At 37.5% G+C, this 23,429-nt stretch overlaps 2 long non-coding RNA genes across 2 annotated transcripts; one reads left to right on the top strand and one right to left on the bottom strand.

Annotated features, from left to right (window-relative positions):
* Positions 1 to 4,051: 4,051 nt before the first annotated feature.
* Positions 4,052 to 10,266, bottom strand: LOC140617437 (uncharacterized). Its single transcript, XR_012017662.1, has 3 exons — positions 10,137 to 10,266; positions 5,738 to 8,512; positions 4,052 to 4,915 (listed from the first exon to the last, which is right to left on the bottom strand). It is a non-coding gene; the product is annotated as an uncharacterized lncRNA (long non-coding RNA).
* An 84-nt stretch (positions 10,267 to 10,350) lies between these two features.
* On the top strand, positions 10,351 to 22,989 carry LOC140616870 (uncharacterized). The gene is made up of 2 exons (XR_012017200.1): positions 10,351 to 10,463; positions 22,687 to 22,989. It is a non-coding gene; the product is annotated as an uncharacterized lncRNA (long non-coding RNA).
* The last annotated feature ends 440 nt before the right edge of the window (positions 22,990 to 23,429 follow it).

The following is a 23,429-nucleotide window of genomic DNA, read 5'->3' as shown; positions in this document are numbered from 1 at the left end:
TAGCTTTTCAGTCTCACTGCTATAATAGCAGCCTTCTGGATTTCAGTAGCAGATAACTGAATACATAAACTCTCTAAACCTTTCCATTCCCTCTGCTATGCTCACTTTCTATCTCCTTGGAGTCTTTCCTCTTCTTTTCCCCATGCTCTATAACCCCAAAAGAAAAGGAACGAAAACAAGCAAACATGCAGTGTGAATTCATACAAATATTTGTTTTGCAAGAAACCTCAGGACCTTTGCATAATCCTGGAGGACTGTTCAGGGTTTAGCAAACGAGATTGGTGGCATTGGAGTTTAGAGTTGGATTTAAATTAATTACAGGAAAAGAAATAAGACATTTCTTGCACATGAAACTCATGTCCACTTTACAAGTATTGTGAATATTATAAAGAGATTCACATAATGGAAGAAATACATAATCATACCTATGAATAAGTATATGATTATATAACTATTGTAAACATTGCATGTGAATTGCATGTGGAAATTAGGAACTCTTTCAAGTAAATGTCTGTCTTCACTTTAAGTGTTATAAGCATCATTCATGGTTACGAATTCTTCCCAAACTTATATGCTTGCATAATCCTATGCTCTTCAATGTCCACCTAATTAAAAACTAAGGAGAATTTTTTGCTTTGAGCTCTCTGACCTGTCATGTAGTGTGATTCCATCTGAAATATTTGCTACTTTGATTCTCTGAGATACACTAGAAGCCTATATCATATTGTAAGATCCGAGTTCCTAAATCCCAGCAACTGTGAACCTATAGGGTCATGGCAGGATCTGAACATGCATTCTAATACTTTATTCCCCTCATTTAGTAGCGTGTGTGTGTCTGTGTGTCTGATTGCAAGGTAATTCTATTTGTTTTTTTTTTTACAGCATCATCATTTATCATTTTTTAGACACTTTTTCCTGTGTTACTGACCCCTTCCATTCCAGGAATATATTGTTTCTCCTGTCCATGCTGGAATATAGCAACATAAAAATTTAGCCAGCAATTCACCTTGTAATCTGATAGAATCTCATAAATACCTTGTTTATAGCATAAGAATATAAATTCATATTTATGTACATCTCTGGAAAAATATCCTTTCCAAATCTGGTAGCTATTAATTTGGACTTAAATAGCAGTTATCTATAAAAATATATTGTACAAGGCCAAGAAAGAATATTATGTGTTTGAATAATTTCCTCTGCCTGCTGTAAACATTAGATCAAATTTATATGCAAATTATGACAATGATGGCCCTTTGGATGATTCTATATTACAAGCATCAACTGAAATGAGGTCCCCAGTTGTCACTGAGAAAATCAAAAGGATCTTAGTTTGAGGAGTAAATATGTGATTATAGTGATTATGTGTGAATTGTGATTATATTCTTCAATAAAGAAAAAATGCTGGGATTTACAGCTTTCCTCTGAGAATCAATCAATGAATTAACACATACTGAACACCCACAGGGTCCTTGGAGCTAAACAAACAAATTACTTTATCAACCTGAAAAACGTCAGCTAGTGGACTGAGCCATAATGAACCAGCTGAGCATGGCCCCAGGCAGAACCATTAGGCAGGCGGCATTTATTTTCATTATGGGTAGCATCTGCATTGTGCATTCTAGAAAAGTTTGAGCTAGAAGTTGGAATTGGATTCCGTTCACAGCTCCATCACCTGCTGGCTCCATAATATCTAAGAAACTTTACTTCTCTGAGTTTTCATTTCCTAATTATAAAATGGAAAATCATTGCCCTGCCTTATGGAGAGTTTCAAAGGAAATCAGAAGTGGGAAATTACTTTGAAAATTATTTAATGTACTCTAATCCTAAAATATTATTTCTCTGCTACTTTTTTTTTTTCTCGAGACTTCCCCAGGGGGTTGTTTGTTCTCATTAAGTCTATTTCCTCACTTCCTTTTTCTTCTAAATCCTCTCTCCAATTACTTCTACATTGCTGAATTAAAACAGTGGCTGATTCTCAGCTTTCAGCTTAAATTATGAACAGTATTTGAAATAATTCATAGATTAGTCCATCTTCCTTGAAGTACTCTCTTCATTTGGCCTCCAGGACACACGTTCTTGCTTTTCTTCCTGGATCACTGGCCATATTTTTTCTGGTGTTCTTCCTCTTATCCTTAATCTTTATTCTTAGACTACCTAAAGATATAAGTTCTTAGGCTTTTTTTCTTCTCTATCCTATTCTCTTCTTTCTACATTCATTTAGTGTCATGACTTTAAAATATCATCTGTATTCTGATAATTCCCACAGCAGTCTTGACCTCTGTTGCAAATTCTGGACTTTTATATTCTACTTCTAGCTCCACTGGGATAGCTCATAAATTCTTTTCTGAGAGGAAGAGAGAGAGAGAGTACAAGTGGGGGGAGAGAGGGCAGAGGAAGAAGAGAGAGAATCCTAAGCAGGCTCCATGCTCAGCACTGAGCCCTGTGAGGGGTTGGATCTCATGACTCTGAGATCATGACCTGAGCTGAGATCAAGAGTTGGACAGTTAATGAACTGAGCCACTCGGGTACCCCTCTCATAAAATTTTTAATAAAAACTAGTTCAGTGCCTAACTGCATGTCTTCTTCCCTACATCTATTCCACCCACAATCTTTGTTATTCAGTTAATAACAACTTCATCTTTCTATTTGCATTAGACAAAATTCTAGCCTTGAATTCTTTTTTTTCACCCCATTACCCATTCCCTTGTTCCATACCCCATATCAAATCCTGTTGATACAGCAATCTATCCACTGACCACTTCCATTTTCTTTCTTTAAAAAAAAAAAAAAAGATTTTTTTTACTTATTTAGAGAGAAGTAGAGCAAGTTAGGGGAGGGGCAGAGGCAGAGAGGGAATCCCAAGTAGATTCCATGCTGAGCATGAAGCCTAACATAGGGCTCGATCCCATGACCCTGAGATCATGATCTGAGCCAAAATCAAGAGCTGGTCCATTAGCCAATTGAGCCACCCAGGTGCCCCTGATCACTTTCACTTTCTGTGTAATCACCATCACTCTGGGATAAGCCACTTCCATCTCTCTCTAGATTATTGCATAGCCTCCTAAGCATTTTCCCTAGCCCTCCAAAATTTGTTCTCTTCTTTTTTAACACAGCATTTTATTTATTTATTCATGAGAGATACAGAGAGAGAGAGAGAGAGGCAGAGACACAGGCAGAGGGAGAAACAGACTCCATGCAGGGAGCCCGACATGGGACTCGATCCGGGGTCTCCAGGATCACGTGGAGACCAAAGGCAGACACTAAACCGCTGAGCCACCCAGGCTGCCCCCAAAATTTGTTCTCAATAAAGTAGTCAGACCAACCCCCTTAAAACTTATCTCAGGTCATGTCACTCCTTTGTCAGTACCTTCTAATGGCTCATCAAATGAGGGTAAAATCCAAGACCTTTATAGAGAACTATCAAGTCTTACTGGGTCTTTCACACATGCACACACCACCACCACCACCACCACCACCACCACCACCACCACCACCCTTGGGATACAGCAATTTCCAAGCATACAAACATGTCTTTCTTCAAAGAACAAACATTCTAAAGATAAATGATAGGCAATAAAAAATACATAACTACTTAACATATTAAGTGATTGACAATATTTGAAAAATGAAACATGGAAGAAGAAGAGAGACTCAGGAGCAGGGTAGTTTGCAGTTATGAAGGGTTAGGGAATATCTCAGTGAGAAAGTAAAATTTGAGTGAAGGACCTGAAATAGTGAAAGAAGCAAGTCATGTCTATACTGGGAAATAGTATCCCAAGCAATGAGAACAGTGCCTGGCACAAAATAGGCAGATGATGAATTTTTAAATGACTTTTAAATGAATGCATTTTTAAATGCATGAATAAATGAGTATTGTTGTTAGTGAACCTGTCTATAAATTATTTTAGTTTTTATTATAGGTGATTTTATACTAACTGGAAGTAGGTTTTGATTATTGGTGCCTAGATTTATTTATTAAGCTGAATGCAGCTAGCATACCAGCTTGGACAACTTGAAGACTCAGACAAAAGAGGAATTTTTACACATTTGCTAACTCTTTTCCATGGCCCTCCACTACATGCTCATGACAAAGATTAGGGGGGAGAGAAGAAAATGAAAAAAGCCCTCCCCCCTTAACCACTTAATGGTGCAGTCATGGAGGAAGTAATTGGTTGCTTCTGGGATCAAGCACAGATCACCCACTTCCCTGGAATCTTTTCTGCTATGAGACAAAAGAGCTAAGCCTCTGGGGCAGGTAGAAACCCCTTTCATCCCTGACACAGGAAGAGATCCTTGCACTTATTGTAATTGCTTTAATATTGTTATGTTTAAATAAAGCAAAAGCCATGTTTCTAGAAATCCTTTATGCTTATTTCCTTTTCATAAAAGTTACTTTGCTTTTTTGGAGAACCGTGGATAGTTTTTTTTAAATTTAAATTCTTATAAAAAATAAATAAATAAATAAATTCTTATCAAAGTAGGAAGATTTCAGACAAGTTTGTTCAACATTTCCACAACTGCATGCAGACATTATCATGATGGCCGTTTTAAAATATCAAGCAAGAGAGATGGAAGCTCTAAGAAATAATCAAATAAAACTGCTAGAAACTTAAAAAATCATGATGTCAGAACTAAAGAATTCCTTTTGTGTAGCCCATCAATAGACTTGATACAGCAGAAGAAGTAATCAGTGAACATGAAGACAGATCAATAAAAATTCTTAAAACTAAGGTGCCTGGGTGGCTCAGTTAAGTGACCAGCTCTTGATTCGGGCTCAGGTCATGCTCTCAAGGTCATGAGGGTAGCCACGGTCTCAGGGTTATGAGGTGGAGCCCTTGATTGAGAGCCTGCATAAGATCAGGGCTGCTTGAGATTCTTCTTATGCCCCATCCTCTTGTGTTTTCTCTTTCTCTCTCTAAAATAAATAAATAAATAAATAAATAAATAAATAAATAAATAAATAAATAAATAAATAAAAATAATTTTAGCAGGAGTCTCACAAGAAGCTATCTTATAACGTAACTATAGGATTCTATACTATGCTATATGCCAGAACATAGTCTTTAAAATACTGTTGACTCAGAAAACTATACCCACCTAAAATATAAAATAAAATAACAAATGTCAAAAGATGACATAAACATGTTCTTTGAAAAATAAATCTGAGAAAACTCATTGCCAGAACAGTGTGTTCAAAACAAAAAACTTCTCATAGTAGATCTTCAAGGCATGAAGAGTATGAGACCAGATCAAAAAGGAAATGCAAACATGAGGATGATTAAAAGAGATATTTTAATCTCATTTTCAATTACCTTAATAGGTAACTGAATGTCTAAGGTAAAAACACTAAATATATTGATACATTGTGGGATTTAAAATGCTTACAAGACTAAATTGTTCATCCAATTATTCTGTTCCCTGTAATTGGATGGACAGCAATAGCACAAAGGATGGAGAAAGAAACTGAAAGTATGCTGCTATATAGTTCTTACATAGTTTAAATGAAATGGTATAATACTATTTCAAGGTAGCTCATAGTAGGTTAATGGTACCTTTTTAAATGTATAGAACCCCCCCACACACACACACACACACAAAGATGTGTAACTAATCAGCCAATAGTGAAGATAAAGTGAAACCAGCTTAAAAAGTATTCAGTTAATCCAAAAGAACCCCCCCCCCCAAAAAAAAGGAAAGAAGAAAAATGTAATAGAAAAAAACAAATGGCTCAGGTCACCTGGGTGGGTCAGATGGTTAAGTGTCTGCCTTCATCCCAGGTCATGATCTCCAGGGTCTGGGATCAAGCCCCACATCGGGCTCCCAGCTCAGTGGGGAGTCTGTTTCTCCCTCTCCCTCTGCCTCTCACCTGCTTGTGCTCTCTCTGTCTCTCTCGCTCTCTCTCTCGAATGAATAAATAAAATATAAAAAAAGAAAAGAACAGATGGTTCAAATAAAACATAACTTGTAAGACTGTAAATACAAACATAATTGTATTAAGAAGCACAGCAAATGTAAATGGTCTTTAAAAACCCAAATCAAATGACTATAATGGACAGATTGGTTAAAACATTCCAACTACTGGCTATCTAGAAGAAATTTAGCTTAATTATAAATATATGCAGAGACTAAAAGTTAAAGGATAGAAAAGGATAGAGTATATGGAAACATGAATCAAAGAAAGATGGAGTCATTATGTTGTATCAGATGAAGTAGATTTCCAAACAGAATAGTGCTAAGGCGAAGGAGGATATTAAATAGTGATAAAAGAGTTAGTTCATAAGTTAGTTAGTTCATCATAAATAATTCTTTGTGTATGTATCAAGCCACACAGTTTCAAAATGCACAAAGCAAAGACTGATAGAATTATAAAGAGAAATCGAAAAATTCATAATTATTTTTGGAGGTCTCAACACTCCTATTTTAGTAACTTAGAGAATAAATAGACAATAACTGAGTAATGACATAAAACCAAAATAGCACCATCAATGATTTGACCTAATTAATACTTACAGACCACTCTACCCAACATCACCTAAATACTTATTCTTTGCAAATACCCATAAAGCTCTTGCCAAGAAAGACTATGTTCTGAGGCATACTATAAACACAAACACATTTAAGATAATTGAAATCAGGTTAGGTTTCCTGACATGTTATCTGACTAAATAGAATTACCATAGAAATCAATAACAGAAAGAAACCTGATAATGCCCAAATATGTGGAGCTAAAGAATACACTTCTAAACAACCCATTGGTGAAAGAGCAAGCAGCAATGGAATTTTAAAAATATTTTGCCATGAATGAAAATGAAAACATAACATATGAGACACTCCTAAAGCAGTGGTTAAATGGAAATTTATATAACATTAAATGCCTTATTTTAGAAAACAAGAATGTTTTTGAAATAGCAGTATAAGCTTTTAAGAAACAAGAAAGAAAGAAGAGAAAATTAAACCAAAAGCAAAATACAGAAGGGAATAATAAAAATAAGAGCAGAACGCAATGAAATTTTAAAAAGAAAAATAATAGAACTAGAAGTTCTTTGAAGAAAAACAATTAGAAGTGTATCACGGTTTCCCAAGATCACCACCAGGTGGTAGTAGTGAGTAGTAGTACCCTGCATCTACCTCCTTGATTCCTTGATTCCTCCTGCTCATAGATAGCATCCAGGCTATCTGGGAAACAGCATTACCTATAGAATACTGATTTCAGAGCACACACAACCCTACTGCAGAACTGTACCCCAGCCCTGCAGGGAATTTCCATGTATTTTACACAATAAATGAGTTTCAAAAGATCATTTCACATTCTATCAAGCTTGCTGCTTCCGGATGGTGGAGAATATGGAATATGGTAAGAATAGTCAATTCTACAAGCATGAGCCCATTATAGCGCTTCTTTCTCTGTGAAGTGAGTTACTTAGAGGCAATGCTGTGTGGAATACTATGATAGTGAATAAGGCATTCTATAAGTCCATGAATGGTAGTTTTGGCAGAAGCATCATATGCAAGGAAGGCAAATCCATATCTAGAAGAAATGTCTATTCCAGTAAGAACAAAATGCTGTCCCTTCCACTATGGAATCAGTCTAATGTAAGTAATCTGCCACCAGTAGCTGGCTCGTCACCCTGAGGAATTGTGTTGTATTGGCAGTTGTGTTGGTCTTTGCTGTTGGCAGATTGGGCACTCAGTGGCAGCTATAGTGAGGCTTTGGTGAGTGGAAGTCCATACTGCTGAGCCTATACATGGCCACATTGTTCATAAGATCACCATGTGATAAGGAGAGGTGCTGGGGAAAGAAGTTGACTGGTATTCACAAAATAGATGATTAAAATCATCCTCTTGATTATTAAAATCCTCCTATCCTGAGGTCACCCTTTGGTGAACATTCCCAGGAGACACAAATATCTCCACATTTTTTGCCCATTCAGAAAGATCTATCCACACACCTCTCTTCAAATTTCTTTGTTACCAATTTTCCAATTCATGTTCCTTCCAAGCCCCTGACCATCCAGCCAACTTATTGGCCAAAATTCACAAATTAGTTTATAATTGCATATCTGGCCATTTTTCCTTCTAAACAAAGTGAATAACCAGGTGCGCTGCTTAAAAATCTGCCCACTGGGGAGATTTCTCCTTATGGTTGTCTTTTAGGGATGTCTCAGAGAGGAAGTTGAGGGCTGGCACATCATGCAGAACCATCTGTAAGCCAGACTGAGGTCTTCTCTTCCTCTGTCATCTGGTGGTAGGGAACCCCCTATGAAGTATAAAGCCACAGGTGCAGGCTGGGAGAGAGAAGGCAATGGAGCATGAATAGAGACCATAGGCATTTGAGGCACTTCTTCATATGGCTTACTCAGGCCCAATCATACATTCAGCACTTCCATTTGATGATGGAGCCTAACTCTGCAGCCCAACTTTATGACTTGGTAGGTCAAATAATACCCATTCATGAAGGACAGCTCAGGTCACAGTGTAACTTGGTGGCTCATAGTTAAATGTGATTTGTTTGCTGAAAATGAAAAAATATGGATGAGAGAAATTAATGATCTACATAAATAGGGAGGTATAGGGTGTTCAAGGATTAAAGGACTGTATGTTGTTATAAATGTTTATTCTCCTTAAATTGTTATATGAATTCAATACAATCAAAATCCAAATCCAAACAGATGCAAAAATCCCTTTGGGTAAGCGAAGAACCTAGAATAGTTTAAATAACATTTGAAAAGAAATATATTTGAAGAACCCCTGCTAACTAATTTCAATACTTAATATAAAAATCTGCAGTAATCAAGACAGAATGATATTGTTCAAAGGACAGATGTATGGAAAAATGAAACAATTAGAAAGCCCAGAATATACCCACACATATGTATTCAAATGATTTTCAACAAGTGTCAAGATAATTCAATAAATGTCACTGAATCACCTGAAAATAGAATGCAAAAATATCAGCTGTGATCCTTATATTGAATACAAAAACTATTTTGAAAAGGATCATCGACTGAAATGGAGAACTTGAAGGTATAAAATTTCTAGAAATACAGGAGAAAATTTTTGTAACCTGGAATTAGGCAATGTTTTCTTAGAACACAGAAAGACCAGGCCATTTTAAAAACGTGAAAATAAGGGTGCCTGGGTGGCTTAGTTGGTTAAGAATCTGCTTTCATCCCAGGACTCTGGGGATCCAGCCCTGCATAGAGTTCCCTGCTCAGTGGGGAGTCTGCCCTTCTCCCTGCTTTTGCTCTCTCTGCTCTCTCTCTCTCTCTCTCAAATAAATAAATAAAAGATCTTTTTAAAAAAGTGTGCAGGAACCTGATTATGGACTTGATACCAGGACCCTGGGATCATGACCTGAGCCGAAAGCAGACACTTAACTGACTGAGCCACCCAGGTGCCTGAGATATTTTAAAAAAACAAAATGCAAAGAGAGATATGCTAGATTTATGGACACAATATTTTACAGATATAAATTTTATCAAAATTGATCCATACATTCCTTGTAATTCTATTCTAAAATCTGTATGAAAAGAACCCAGAATAGGCAAGACACTCTAAAAAAAAAAAAAAAAAAGAAAGAAAGAAAGAAAGAAAGAAAGAAAAAAATATTGAACAAGAAAGAACCTCTACCAGAAACCATGATTTATTCGAACCTATAGTAATAAAGATCATGTTCCTTTAGCACAGAGATAAACAACATAGACCAGTGAAACAGATCATGAGTTCATAACAGGCCCACATACATATGGATGTGATCCATGATGGGGATGGCAAAATATGTCAATGGGGAATTGGTAAGCATTTCAACAAATGGAACTGGGACAGGTAGCTGGCCACATAAATTAAAAAAAAAAAAAAAAAAAAAAAAGACATCCAGGTAGATAAAGAACCTAAAAGTAAAAGGCAAACCTATAAGTTTTTAGGAGATAATGTAACAAAATATCTTCATTAAGACAGGGTAGGGGAATATTTCTTAAACAATATACAAAAGTCATGAAGTATAAAGGAAAGATCTATAAGTTCAACCACACGCAAATTAAAAATATCCTGTCCATTAAAAATTCTAGAGAGAGTTAAAAGATAATTCACAAAAAGGGAAGTTATGTTCACAACACATTTTGATCTTCCATACTCACACAAATTCCACAAATCAATAATAAGTAGAAGACCACTTAAAAGAAAAATGATCGAGGGAGACTTAAATAGTTCTTTACACAAGAGGAAGTCCAAGTGGCCTGTTGTATGTTGAATCATGTCTCCCCAAAATTCACACGTTGAAGTACAAACCTTTATTACTTCAGAATGCTACTTTATTGGGAAATAAGGTTGTTGCATATGTAATTAGTTAAGAGGAGATCCTACTGTAGTAGGGTGGGAAATGTGGAGACAGAGACACACAAGGAGAATATGATGTGAACATCAAGGCAGATGGTGTGTGATTCATCCTCATGAAGGAATGTAAGGTAAGGAATGCCAAAGATTTGCCAGCAAACCACTAGAAGAAGAGAGATAGTCATGGAACAGATTCTCTTTCAGGACTCTCAGAAAGAATCAACCCTGTTGATCCTTGATCTCAGACTTCTAGCCTCCAGAACCATCAGACAATAAATTTCTCCTTAACCTATTAAGGTTGTGGAACTTTACTGGAGTAACCCTAGCAAACAAATATGTGCTCAAAAAACCTAGGAAAATGTGATGGAATTAACAATTACGAAAATTAAAATAATGCTGATCTATTTCTATGAATCGACTAGACTGGCAATAACACAACAGTGCCAGTTGACATTAAGAATATAGATCAATAGGACTATCTTACAATATTGCTGACAACCGCTTTTAAAACAGTTTGGGGGATCCCTGGGTGGCGCAGCGGTTTGGCGCCTGCCTTTGGCCCAGGGCGCGATCCTGGAGACCCGGGATCGAATCCCACGTCGGGCTCCCGGTGCATGGAGCCTGCTTCTCCCTCTGCCTGTGTCTCTGCCTCTCTCTCTCTATCTGTGTGTGACTATCATAAATAAATAAAAATTTATAAAAAATAAAATAAAAAATAAAACAGTTTGGGACAATGATTTGATATCATCTAATAAAATTAAATGTACATAACTCCTTAACCTGGCAATTCCACTGTATATACCAAAGTGGTTAATCAGTGTGTATAATGATTTCCATGTACCAGGATACACACATAAAAATGAGTAACAAGGAAAATGAGAAACAAGCCAGATATAGATAAGGACAGAAAAATAAATAAACACATCAGGGTATATTCATACAATGGAACACCTTGCAACAATGAAAAGAAATGAACTACATTTTTTTTAGCCTTATACAAGAACATGAATGACTATTCCAGACAAAATGTTAAAAATCAGATAGATATGGTCACCCAGATAGTTGCTTCATAATCACTTATTATACTGAATATGTGTATTGTGTATTTTTCTAATTCTATTACACACATTAAAAATCTGGGTTTTTTCCATTTCGGGGGGAGTTCCACTGAATGGCTTCAGTATTTAGGCAGGAAGGAGTCACTTGCCCTCCCCTAATTGCACAGCCTGAGAACATATAAATACAATGACAGTAGCAATGAGATTCCGTGTGAGGAGAAAGAAGAAAACTGGTATCTGGTAAGGAGTAAGAAGTGTCTGCTGCACATGTGCTATTCGTCATTTGAAATACTTGAGTGCAATTGTAATTTTAAAGGTTGTAATTTTTTTGTAAAACAATGTGCAGAAATGAAAGTCAACTATTCCATCTGGGGATCCATCAAAAAATGGAGGTCTGTCCCCTAACTTGAAGGAGAGATTTGCTACATCGAAGTTACTGAGAATCAATATATCAGTCATTAATTCATTTCTAAAGGATTTTCAGGAGAAAGTTTGCATACTTTAGAACTAATCCCTATGTGAGACAGATGTAGACTATCCCACTTTGTGGGTTTAGCTCCTCACCCAACTTGGCATACTGCTTGCTCTGAAGGATGGGAGCCCCTGAAGTATTTCCTGGCTCTGCTGAAATCCTGCGGATAGAAACAGGCTTATGTTTTTCAAGACTTGTCATTGGATTTTCATCCCTTGCCACTCTTCCTCTAAATTCCAGTGGTTTTTTTTGGTATTCACCTTCAGTGGGTCATCTGAGACAATACTTAGCCACAATCCTCTTCTCCCTAATATCATTCTGCCTAAGGGTGACCTCCTGTGAGTGGAGAGAGACGTAAGTGGAAGTCTGCTGGGTGGGGAATCCTTGGAGCACTTTTGTTTTCTTGAAACATAGGGACCCTCTCCTTGTATGGAGTGCAGTTGAGATGCTGGCAGGTGTTGCCTTCCACTCTGAACCGTAAGCATGAGGACAAATGCAAACATACCATGGACTGCTGCATGAGCCTGGGACCATCTATCTCTGGGCTCCTGACATAACACACTGTCAATTGCAGAGGCTGAATCCCTAAGACAAAGGATTTCCAGAAGTATTAGGACCCCCCCAATTATTCCACACTCTGTCTATAAGGAGATAAACAGAAACCATTTTTGTAGGGTTCCATATAGAACCCTATGTCCTACAACTCACTGAGCAACAGTTATTTGAAATTCGAGTTAAAATCAGTAATACACCTAAATAAAAAGCAATTTTGAAATTAACTCTTACTGAACTCTAAAATCCTAGTAAGTTACATATTTTCTTAAAAAGCAGGTGAAAGCTAAACCTAAACAAAAATGCTAGCTGTGAAGAGGCCTTCCAGTGCCAAAGAAGTAACCCTGGTTTGGTAGCAAGCGTTTCTAAAATTCATTCCCGACTTTTTTTTTTTTTTTAAATCTTCAAGAATCTGCTTCACATCTTAGTCTTGGTTGTCTCGTCTGTTAACTTAGTTAGCAATACCTTCCTTAAAAGACTCTTGGTGTACATGGAAGAACGGCAATTTCAGTCCCCACATGTGACCCTTATTCAAAAAAAAGTAGCCGTCACTGAAGTCTATAAAATAAGACTGGCTAGTCTTATTATCTCTTATCTCTAAGACCTTATCTCTAAGGTCACTAGTTTTGTGATCTTGGGGTCACAAATTCTTTTCTAAAGTAAGTGGATTGAATGAAATGACTCCCTACATTCTACAACTCACAAGACAAAGGTTTCCTCATAAACGGCATCAAATGCTGTGGAACTCCAAAGAAAGAAGAAGATCTTGGGTTCTTCTCTCTGCTCTGCTCTTGCCCAGCTTCTTGACCTTGGACAAGTCAACAGAAAAACCTCAGAATTCCTTCTGTGTAAAACTAGAGAACTGAGCCTGTCAGTATCTGGTACTTTTGGTGTCAGATAAAACTCTCTGACACTTCTGGTTATGGTGGGCAAATAGACAACTTGGAAGTGAAAGAAATGAGTCATAACTTAGAGGAATTCATTTGGCTGTCCTCATATTCCATGACCAATTGCTGAGACTTGATGTCTGGCACAAGTTTCATCAAAGGCTCAAACTTACATATCTTAACTCCAGTGTCTAGTGTTGGGAACTCTACTGGAGATGGAGGTGCTTGCTTTTTCTCTCCAAGAAACAAAGGTACCAAGTTGGTATCAATGGAAAGTGGGGAATTGAGGCACATAAATTATGAAAGCAAAAAGGGTTTAATCCCAATCCCAGCGTAAGGAAGAGGTTCTCAATTCCATCAGGACATACTAGACCTCATGAGGATATTGCATAATACTTACAGAGAAGGCTTATAAATATGAGGACCCAAAAATCCCATTTCAATTTAAGGGACCAGCTACTTAGGGCAAAGGATGAGGTGGCAATCATATAAATTTAAGTAACTAGTTATTTTCAAAGGAAAAATGATTTTTTTATTTTTATTTTTAAAAGATTTTATTTATTTATTCATGAAAGACAGACAGAGAGAGAGAGAGAGAGGCAGAGCATGGGCAGAGGGAAAAGCAGACTTCTAGCAGAGAGCCTGATGCAGGACTTGATCCCAGGACCCCAGGATCATGACCTGAGGCAAAGGCAGATGCTCAACCACTGACCCAGCCAGGTGCCCTGAAAAAATAGTTTTAGAAAGCTCTTGCTCACATGAAAGCCCGAACTGTGACCATGCAAAGGAGCCCACAACAACTTTACTTGGCTTGCTCCAGATAGGAGGGAATCATTATGATGCTGTGTGTGTGGTCCGGGTCTCAAGCTATTTTGACATGCTTAGAATTTGATCTATGATGTTTGTAAGTCTGATTTATTTGATTTACAAGTTCAGTGATTAGCAAGATGTTGCTAGATCTATATTTGGGTATTTAAAATAAAACCTGTTTGTGTCTTAGGAGATGAAATATTTGAGTTAATCCAGATATATTAAAATTGCCATTGTAGTTTAGCATACCCAAGGCAATTTGATTAAATATATAATGATGTTAGATGTTTTAAAAATAGTTTTATCTGATATTTAAATTCAAAATAGCATTTTCCCTAAACTACTCTATGTTAAAAATAAATCTATAAAGTTAATTGAAAGTCTTAAGAAAATTTAATTTTCAAATGGTAACTTGAACCAAAGAAATATTGATTAAAGCCCAAGTATTAGATAGAACTTCTATTCTTGTACTATTCCCCACCTGTGTTACTCCCTTCGGTAATTTCCTTCCTCTAGCTCAGGCTAACTGGGATAAAGTCCCAAGGAATAGGAAATTAATGCCATTCTAAATGGGTAGGCGCCAATCGGAAAAGTATGCCAATGCCTGCATTTGTAGTGTCACCTAGTGTTAAGGATGGGTAATAACATTTTGAGAAGTGAAGCAAGGATGGAGGCATGAGACCCCATTTAATGACGCTATTGTCTATCTTAAATATTAAGGTAGGAAACTTATGGAAATCATGGCATCTAAAGCCCTTCCCCTTTTACCTTTATGTTTTATGAAATTTTATTTTCCTTGTGTATGTTCCCATAGTACATACTTTTCAAATTACAGAGCATAGTTCTTGGCTTTGGAGTTAAAACTTCTGCCTTCATAGATCTTGTGTTCTAGTGGAATTTTTATTTCTGTCACACTATTTATCACAGGTGGTGGTTCATATCAAAATTATTTATGTATGTCTGCCTCACCTACTATCTGTGAGCTTTGTTTCCTCTAAAGTGCTTCCTTACCAAAAGACTGCATAGAGTCAGTGTTCAAAATGTGTGTAGAGTTAAATAGAAGTGCAAAAAAGAATGTTGAGCACAATTTATAAATCAACAATTTTTGTAGCTTGAATAAGATGATTTTCTCCTTGGATCTTTGATCAACAATGATTCTGTTTGTCTATTCTATGCTGGAAGCCACCCTGCTGTGTACTCTGACTAGAATAAGAAATAAGGTAATGGAATTTCCCTTCTTTTGCATGAGAATGATTATATACTTATAAAAGAGAATTTTTAAAGTCTATTATTTTTTTTTAAATTTGTTGTTAACTTTTCTATTTTATCCTTTTCCTTAACTTGTCAAATGTTATGTCAGATGAGAAAAAATATTCAGGCACTATGTTTTTAAAATATCATTTTCCACAAACATTATATTGTGTATTTTATAAACGTAATTTAAGAATTTTGATCTTGGGGCACCTAGGTGGCTCAGTGGTTGAGCTTCTACCTTTGGCTCAGAATGTGATTCTGGGGTCCTGGGATCAAACCAGCATCGGGCTCCCCTCAGGAAGCCTTCTTCTCCCTCTGCCTATGTCTCTGCCTCTCTCATGAATAAATAAAATCTTTTAAAAAAATCTTGATCTTGTGTATAATTAACTAAGACAAATTATATTTTCTAAAAAGATAATTAACATTGGGTGAGCTGGGGTACATCTAAAGAGGCAATAGAATCTTTTACTAGATCTCCAGAGGCCTGCCATCATATCTGCCATTTTAAGGAATGTCACCTACTAATCTTAAAAATACGAAAACAGGGATCCCTGGGTGGCGCAGCGGTTTAGCGCCTGCATTTGGCCCAGGGCGTGATCCTGGAGACCCGGGATCGGATCCCACGTCGGGCTCCCAGTGCATGGAGCCTGCTTCTCTCTCTGCCTGTTTCTCTGTCTCTCTCTATCTCTCTGTGTGACTATCATAAATAAATAAGAAAAAATTTAAAAAAAATACGAAAACAAAAAAATCCCAACTACATTCAGAATGAAGAAGCTGGTCTGTATAATTTTCACATATTTGAAGCTCATGAAAATATAAAATGTAAAAACACATTATGGCATTTTGGTTCCCAAATTAATGTCTGCATCCTAACTCCTGGAATCTGTGAATATAGCATATTACATGGCAAAGGGGAATTAAGGTGGCTCATCAATTGACCATAAAATAGGAAGATTATCCTGGATTATCCAGGTGGACTTAATGTAATCGCATTGTCCTTAAAAATGGAAGAGAGAATTAGAAGAGAAAACCAGAGAGATGTTAACATGAGTAGGACTCAGCCTAGCTTTGCCAGCTTTGAAGGAGACCAGGAGTCCAGGAGTGAGGTCAGCTTCTAAACAGTGGAAAAGGCAAGAAAACAGATTATCCCCAAGAGTTCTCAGAAAGGAACATAGTAGCCCTGCAGACACCTTGATTTGAGTCCAGTGAGACCTATGCCAGCCTTCTAATCTGGAAAATGGTAAGATAATCAATCATATTGTTTTATGCCACCGAGTTTGTGGTAAATTGCTACAGCAGCAAAACAAAACTAATACATACCTAAATCCTCACCTAGGATATAAACTTTGCTATACGAATATTCCATTAGATGTTAATTTCATGTATGCTGGTATTAGAGCTAGATTTTAATAGTGGAGCAAAGAGTAAACAGTCCAGCATATATGTGTTTTCACTCTCCTACTTCTGCAAGTTCTGCTTTTTTCAAAGGGCCTCATTACTAAAAGGCTTTTCATGGAGTCAGTGTTAAAAAAATGCACATTGACTTAATTATTTTATGTTATATTAATGGCTAAACTATAAATATATTAATGATATATATAGTGATGTTCTGAAATAGTCTGTTCCTAATAATTCAGAAATGAGTAAAAATATAATGAGGCAGAGAGAAAATCTCAGTTAATTCCTCAGTAATTTGACTTTTTTCCTTTGCTCTCTGAGTGATACTGAATTTCTTCAGGTTTCTTATGCCATCTTCATCTGGTCTGTGTTGTGATGCCATTTTCTTGTATCAGAACGTTTGTCACACTTTGTAAAAGGCTCTCAGTATATAAAATTTTAATTGCTTCAAGACTTCATCATTAAGAGTTTGCTAAGGCTTTGCTTCCTCCAAGAGACTCCAGGAAGTGCTGACCTCTTGCTTTGCCTATTGTCTTAGAAAGTTTGCTTTCAGTTCTCTCAATGCTTCAGCTCTCTGACGCATTCTGATCTCTGTATTTGCCACATGTGTCCACCTGCACTCACTATGCAGTTGGAAAAGCCAAGTTAAGTCCTTCAATATAATGTCAGGTCAGAAGCATAATCTCTAGACTTCTGTTTTCATGTGACCTGGAACTCTTTGATGTCACTGCAAGTGTGCAGGGTCTTATAACTTATATACAAAACCTTTTCCTCTACTTCACCATTTAAAAGACTTGTCTAGGGTATGGGTAACAAATAAGATTCATTGCATTCATAAATATCACTGTATGTGTTATGGCTGATGAAGAAAGGATTTTCAGATTTGTCAATGACTCTGCATTCAAAGAAGTAGGATATTAGCCTTTTCCATACTGTTCACCAACTCCTGAGTAGGAAAAGTTATCGAGATCTAGCTGTCTTTTAGGAGCTCTCACTTCGCTGGCAGGAGGAAGAATGATGGTAGTCATAACAGTCTATGTCCCTCTAAAATTGTCCCATAGGCTTGTCTAAACTGAGATTAATATAAATAACTATCCCTCCTCTACATCTTTATTATCTTTTGGGTAGCAAGCATGTCCTTTGCTTTAGAAGAGTGACCCCAAAGATAACACTTTTGAAAAAGTAGGGCACTTTGGTGCTACTCAAATCCTATTTTAGATGTAAACATTTTTATTTGAATATATGTTGAATTCCCAACAAATGGCAAGCACTCTGTGGGTCACTGGGGCATACAAAGATGAATTAGACAAGTTCCTCAATGTGTTTCCAGTCTCTTCTGGGAAGCAAACATGTACCTAGATGAAATCTCAATAAATTCAGTCAGTGCTACCATAGAAGTATGTGTTAAGAGTCTCTTTTCTCATATGCTTTTTGTCTGCATTGTAGCAAGATGACTACCAATAGAGTATTCCTTTTAGTACACCAGGCAAAATTCTGGGATTCTTTCTATTCTGATGGCCCTAGGTTAGCATAGTGCTTCATCCCTCAACCAATCACTGTATCCAGGGAATATAAGGCCCTTATTGGTGAGTCTGGTTCACATCTCCCTGTGGTCAGGGGTAGAGTCAGCTCCATCATAAATGCCACGTGGACTTAGAGAAATATCACTGGAAAGATATGCTGAGTGAATGTTATTGTCATCCATTTTCCTCTGAGGAGAGGAACACCCCCAACACCATCACAATTCAATGAGGAGAATTACTGTAGAGAAGGGGGATAATTAAGTCTCCAACTGCAAAAATTTCAGGCTTGTTTCTTTTAACACGAGCGTGGACCTTAGTGAGAGAGCTCTTGGGATAAATTGGCACATCACCCCTCAGTTACGGGTGAACAAAGAATGATGCCTCTATCTTGCCTAGAGAAGTCTGAAGGCAGGACATCAGTGGACACTTTGTGAAGACAGGAAATACAAGAGGGGTGGTAGATGGTCAAACTGCCCTTCAACCATTTGTCAAGACAAGAAGGTCGTATTTTCCCATGGACCAATGAGATATCTTGGAGGATAAAGAGGATCCCAGTCAAAAGAGCATCCTGCTTCAATGAGACAATACCAAAGAGAGGCAGAGAGCATCCTGCTGCAGCCTAGGACCTACAGAGTGTGCATCACCTCAGTGAGATTCCTTAGGGACTGTGTACTTGGAATTGTGTATGAGGGGCACAGAGTCTTCAAAACATTCATCAAAGCAACTCTTAGATATTTGAGACACAGAGGGCGTCAATAGTTGAAGACATTAGTTGCCTTTTTCTGGAAACACCACTCACTCTCCCTTCTACTCAGAGAAGCCAGAAGCAAAAGGGAAAGTGAAGGAGGAATGAAAGAGCCAGACAAATAATGAAGGTGTACTTTACAGTTTGGTTCATTCATTAAGCCATTACTTGTAGGCATTATGGTTTCTTTACACCATTGCTGGATTTACAAATTTGTATAAATGATATATTCATCATTAGATACCCACCAGGAAAAAAAAAGTTTCATTTCTCTGAAAAACTGAAAAAAAGAGGCCTAAGAAGAGAGCTAATAATTATGACTATGTACACATATCTTCTGTGTTCTTTTTAATGCTCACAGTAATCCTAAGACATGTCATTATTTTACAGCTGAGGAAGCAGAAGATTCAAGATGGTGAGCAACTCGGCCCAAGTCAAAGCAATAGTAAATGGCAGAGGAAGAGTTCAAGTAATAATCCTATTTTGACTAAAAGGTCCTTTCATGTCTATACCCCATCCTGTGCAAGTCAGAGCAGTTGTAAGACAGGCCCCACCTAAATCTGAACATTTAGCCCGAAGCTTGGAGCACACATGTTGGTTCTTCAAACCTTACTCTGCCTGGAATCACCACACAGCCTTGACCTAGGTCAAAATAAACTAAAACTGAAAGGCGTGTTGTGTAGTCTGGTTTCTAATCCAAACAGTTGAAGAGCAGGGAATGTGCTTGCTTACGGAGCCATAAATCAATGAACTTCATAACAGTTATCCTTTAATGTGGAAGCAGTGGATTTCTTTCATATTAAAGGGGTTAAAACATCCTTTTTAAAGTTAAATTAATGCATTCAAATTCCATCTTTATTTCTGGGGAATGTGTACTTTCACCTATATATACATTTTCCTCTTCTCTTTAATCCATTTAAATAGCTCTTTTTTGATATTTAAAAAAAAAAAAATGACTTCAATCCTCTTTTATTTCCTTCCTGACAGAAAAGTGTTATTTTCTAGGAGATCGGAGTTATACTTCACCTTCTATTCCAAACATTCTAATTTCCCCTGATATTCCACTAGAATACTTAAATAATATCTTCTGGCTTCTATTTCAACTAGTTTAATTTTTTTTGTTAATTTTGTCAATTATTTATTCCATATTTAATAAGAATTATAGAACATGGGGGGAGGAAGAGCTTAGAAATTTTCTAGACTTTCTCATTTACTAGATGAAAAAACAGGAAAATTAACTGCCATGTCCCATATTATGTAGCTGATAAGTGATACTGCTTGGAATATTGTGTTAAGAATGATTCTGAAGTCATCTGTAGACATTACTGAAGAGGGTGCCATGACTTGTTAAAATACCTGCCATGACTGTGGTACAGGGTGTGACTACCATATCCTCACTACACCATGTTGTTTTCTTTTTTTTTTTTTTTTCATGTTGTTTTCTAAGGCAATGCTTCCCCAAACTTTAATGTACATGCAGATGATAAAATGTATAGTCTGATTCAGTAGGCTTGAGCTGGGTCTCAAGCGTATGCTTTAAGTTGACACCAGTGGTCAGTGAACTCCAGCTGGCAGGCTAAATCCAGCCCACCCCCTGTTATTGTAAATAACATTTTACTGGAACACAATCCACACCCATTTGTTTACATATGATCTATGGCTGTTTTCAAGCTGCAGCAGCAGAGTGGAATAGCTATAGTAGAGACTTTATGGCCTGTAAAGCCTAAAATATTTACTATCTGACAGAAAATTGCCAGTCTCTGTCCTGGAGCATGGGTTGTCTATCTTGGTTGCATGTTACAATCATTGGGAACTTTAAAAAATCTGGATGTCTATGCCATATTCCAGGCCAATTAATTCAGAATCTCAGGGGGGTAGGACCAGCCATCATTTTAAAAAACATATATATTTTTAACAATCTCTAGAAAGTTTATATCTACTATTCTAGAGCATGGGTTCGCAAATATTGGTGAGCAAAAGAATCACCTGACCTAATTTTTTAAAATGCAGCATCCAGGGCTACATTCCAAGTTCTGATCCCAGAGGGCTGGCTCCTGGGACCCAGGAATCCATCTACACAAGAACACCAATATGCTTGACACAGAGGCCCCAGGGCCTCACTTCAGAAGTAACAAAATATACTCTTTCTAATGCCATAAACACTTTTTTTTTCTTGAAAGTTTTACATCAACTCAGGTGTTTACAGAATTATGATTCACAAGAGTGAGTCATTATTATAAAGTACATCCAGTACCAGCAATTAGACTTCTTACCAAGAAAAATGATCCTGCATACAAAATATGTTTCGCTGGTGTTCTGATTTTGCCTAACTTCTGAATGTTTTTACTGCTATAAATTATAAAAGAAGAAGACAACAATTTCCCCCCAAACAATTGTCTCTAATTGCGTTTAAGACTTTCTTTTTAAAAGCATGGAAAAGACACATGAAAAACTGCTACTAAATCATTTGAAACACCTGGGAAGATTTTGATTCCTTTGACCAGGTATAAGGTTGTTTTTAAAATTAGCAGGATTGGGGTACTTGGGTGGCTCAGTTGGTTAAGCATCTGCCTTTGGCTCAGGTCCTGATCCCAGGATCCTAGTATCCAGCCCCATGTCTGGCTCCCTGCTCAGTGGGGAGTCTGCTTGTCTCTCTCTCTCTCTCTCTCAATCTCTCTCTTTCTCTTTGTTCTTCCCCCATCTCATGCTGTCTCTTCAAATACGTAAAATCTTAAAAAAAGAATTTAGCAGAGGTCCCTGGGTGCCTCAGTCAGTTAAACATCTGCCTTCGGCTTGGCTTATGAGCCTGGGGTCCTGCGATCAAGCTCCACATCAGGCTCCCTGCTTAGTGGGGAGTCTGCTTCTCTCTCTCCCTCTGCTGCTCCCTCTGCTGCTTGTGCTCCCTATCTCTGATAAATAAATAAATAAATAAATAAATAAATAAATAAATAAATAAATAAACAAACAAACAAAGAAACTTTTTAAAAAATAGGATAAATAGCTCATTTTCATTTCCAGTTTCTAGGGTATCAGTGTAAGTGACCCAAATCTCTAATTAAATGATGATAAATATATGCCCGACCCACTGTATTTGCTGGAACCTGGTTACTTATACTCTGCCTCCTGGCAGGGATGTTTTATCAGCAGGTCCCTCTACACTTTCTCCATGTGCATGGCAGTGGCTTGCAGGGAGAAGTTCTTCCTATTTAGGGGCAGAGCTGGAACAAACAAGGAGATTAAAACAGCAGGAAGATTCCTACTAAGCCTGGCTTTCCCATCTGCTGAGATCCAGGAGTGTGGTCCCATCTGGCTCTTCTGCACCCTACCATCTTATCACTTAATCTTTTGTTTACTTTCAAGTCTACTAGAGGTATTAGGATCCTGCCTAATATTTGTGTGTTTGGAAATATGTTCAAATGAGAGTGCAACCAGACCCTGAGGTAGGGGAGAGAGTGAAGGAAAACACATATGAGATAATGATTGCCTGCTTTTGTTTCCTAAGATTCAGAGAAACCAACTACCTCATGTGTTTCTGGGGAAATAAAAGGCCTACCATATACCTTCTAGCTGTAAAATTTACTATGTAGATTGAGGATCTCGCCTTCCATGGAAGAAATATAGATTTGGAAAGAGTAAAATCTTTTTTTTTTCCCAGAAAAGATGCTGGACATCAAAGGACAGAGCTGGAAGGAAACAGACCCGTTTACCCTGCACAGTGGTGAAGAAGAAGGATTCTAAAGGCCACTTGTGAAATTTTTCCACACTCAAAGAGTTTTAGTTTAGAACAAACGCCATGTCTCTGTTGGCCACAAGATGGCAGGATTTCAGCACATTCCTGCCGGCTGGCCAGCATCCTCTCCCTATCGGGGTTAATGGATGCTGGTAATTTTGGCTTGACTAGATCCTCTCAAGAGATTTCACACTCTCATAAATGAAATATACAAATATGGTTCAACGACTTATGTTTTATAGCTTTAAAATGTCAAGAGTCAGCTCTTCACGTAATATAGTTGGCATCCACAAATGGAAAGCTATGGAAAAGGCTCTAGTTTTATTTATTCATGGTTTCCCCACTCTTTTGTTGGATTAGGTTTGGGAACTACCTGGATGCTGTGCTCCTTCGCTAAGGCTTTCTCAGAAGGAGGAAGGAATGCTGCCAGTGTGGACATGCAGCTTTTGCAGCAACCAGGGGATCACATGGGGAGAACAGAATGGGAGGAGGCAAGCTTGGGTGGTAGAAACAAAGGCTGTGCTAGAGGGCCGTGTTTGCCCTACCTGGCAGGGTGGACAAAGTAGAGGGTCCGGCTGGGCACAAAAACATGAGCTCTGCTACAGATCTGCCACATAAATCCACTCATTTACCCGTACTGTCCAACCTCAAAACATTTGATTTTGAGG

This window comes from Canis lupus, chromosome 25 (genome assembly GCF_048164855.1).
Source record: "Canis lupus baileyi chromosome 25, mCanLup2.hap1, whole genome shotgun sequence".
In the NCBI taxonomy this organism is placed as follows: domain Eukaryota; kingdom Metazoa; phylum Chordata; class Mammalia; order Carnivora; family Canidae; genus Canis; species Canis lupus.
Note: the sequence above shows the minus strand (reverse complement) of the source record. Positions and strands in the feature narration are given on the sequence as shown.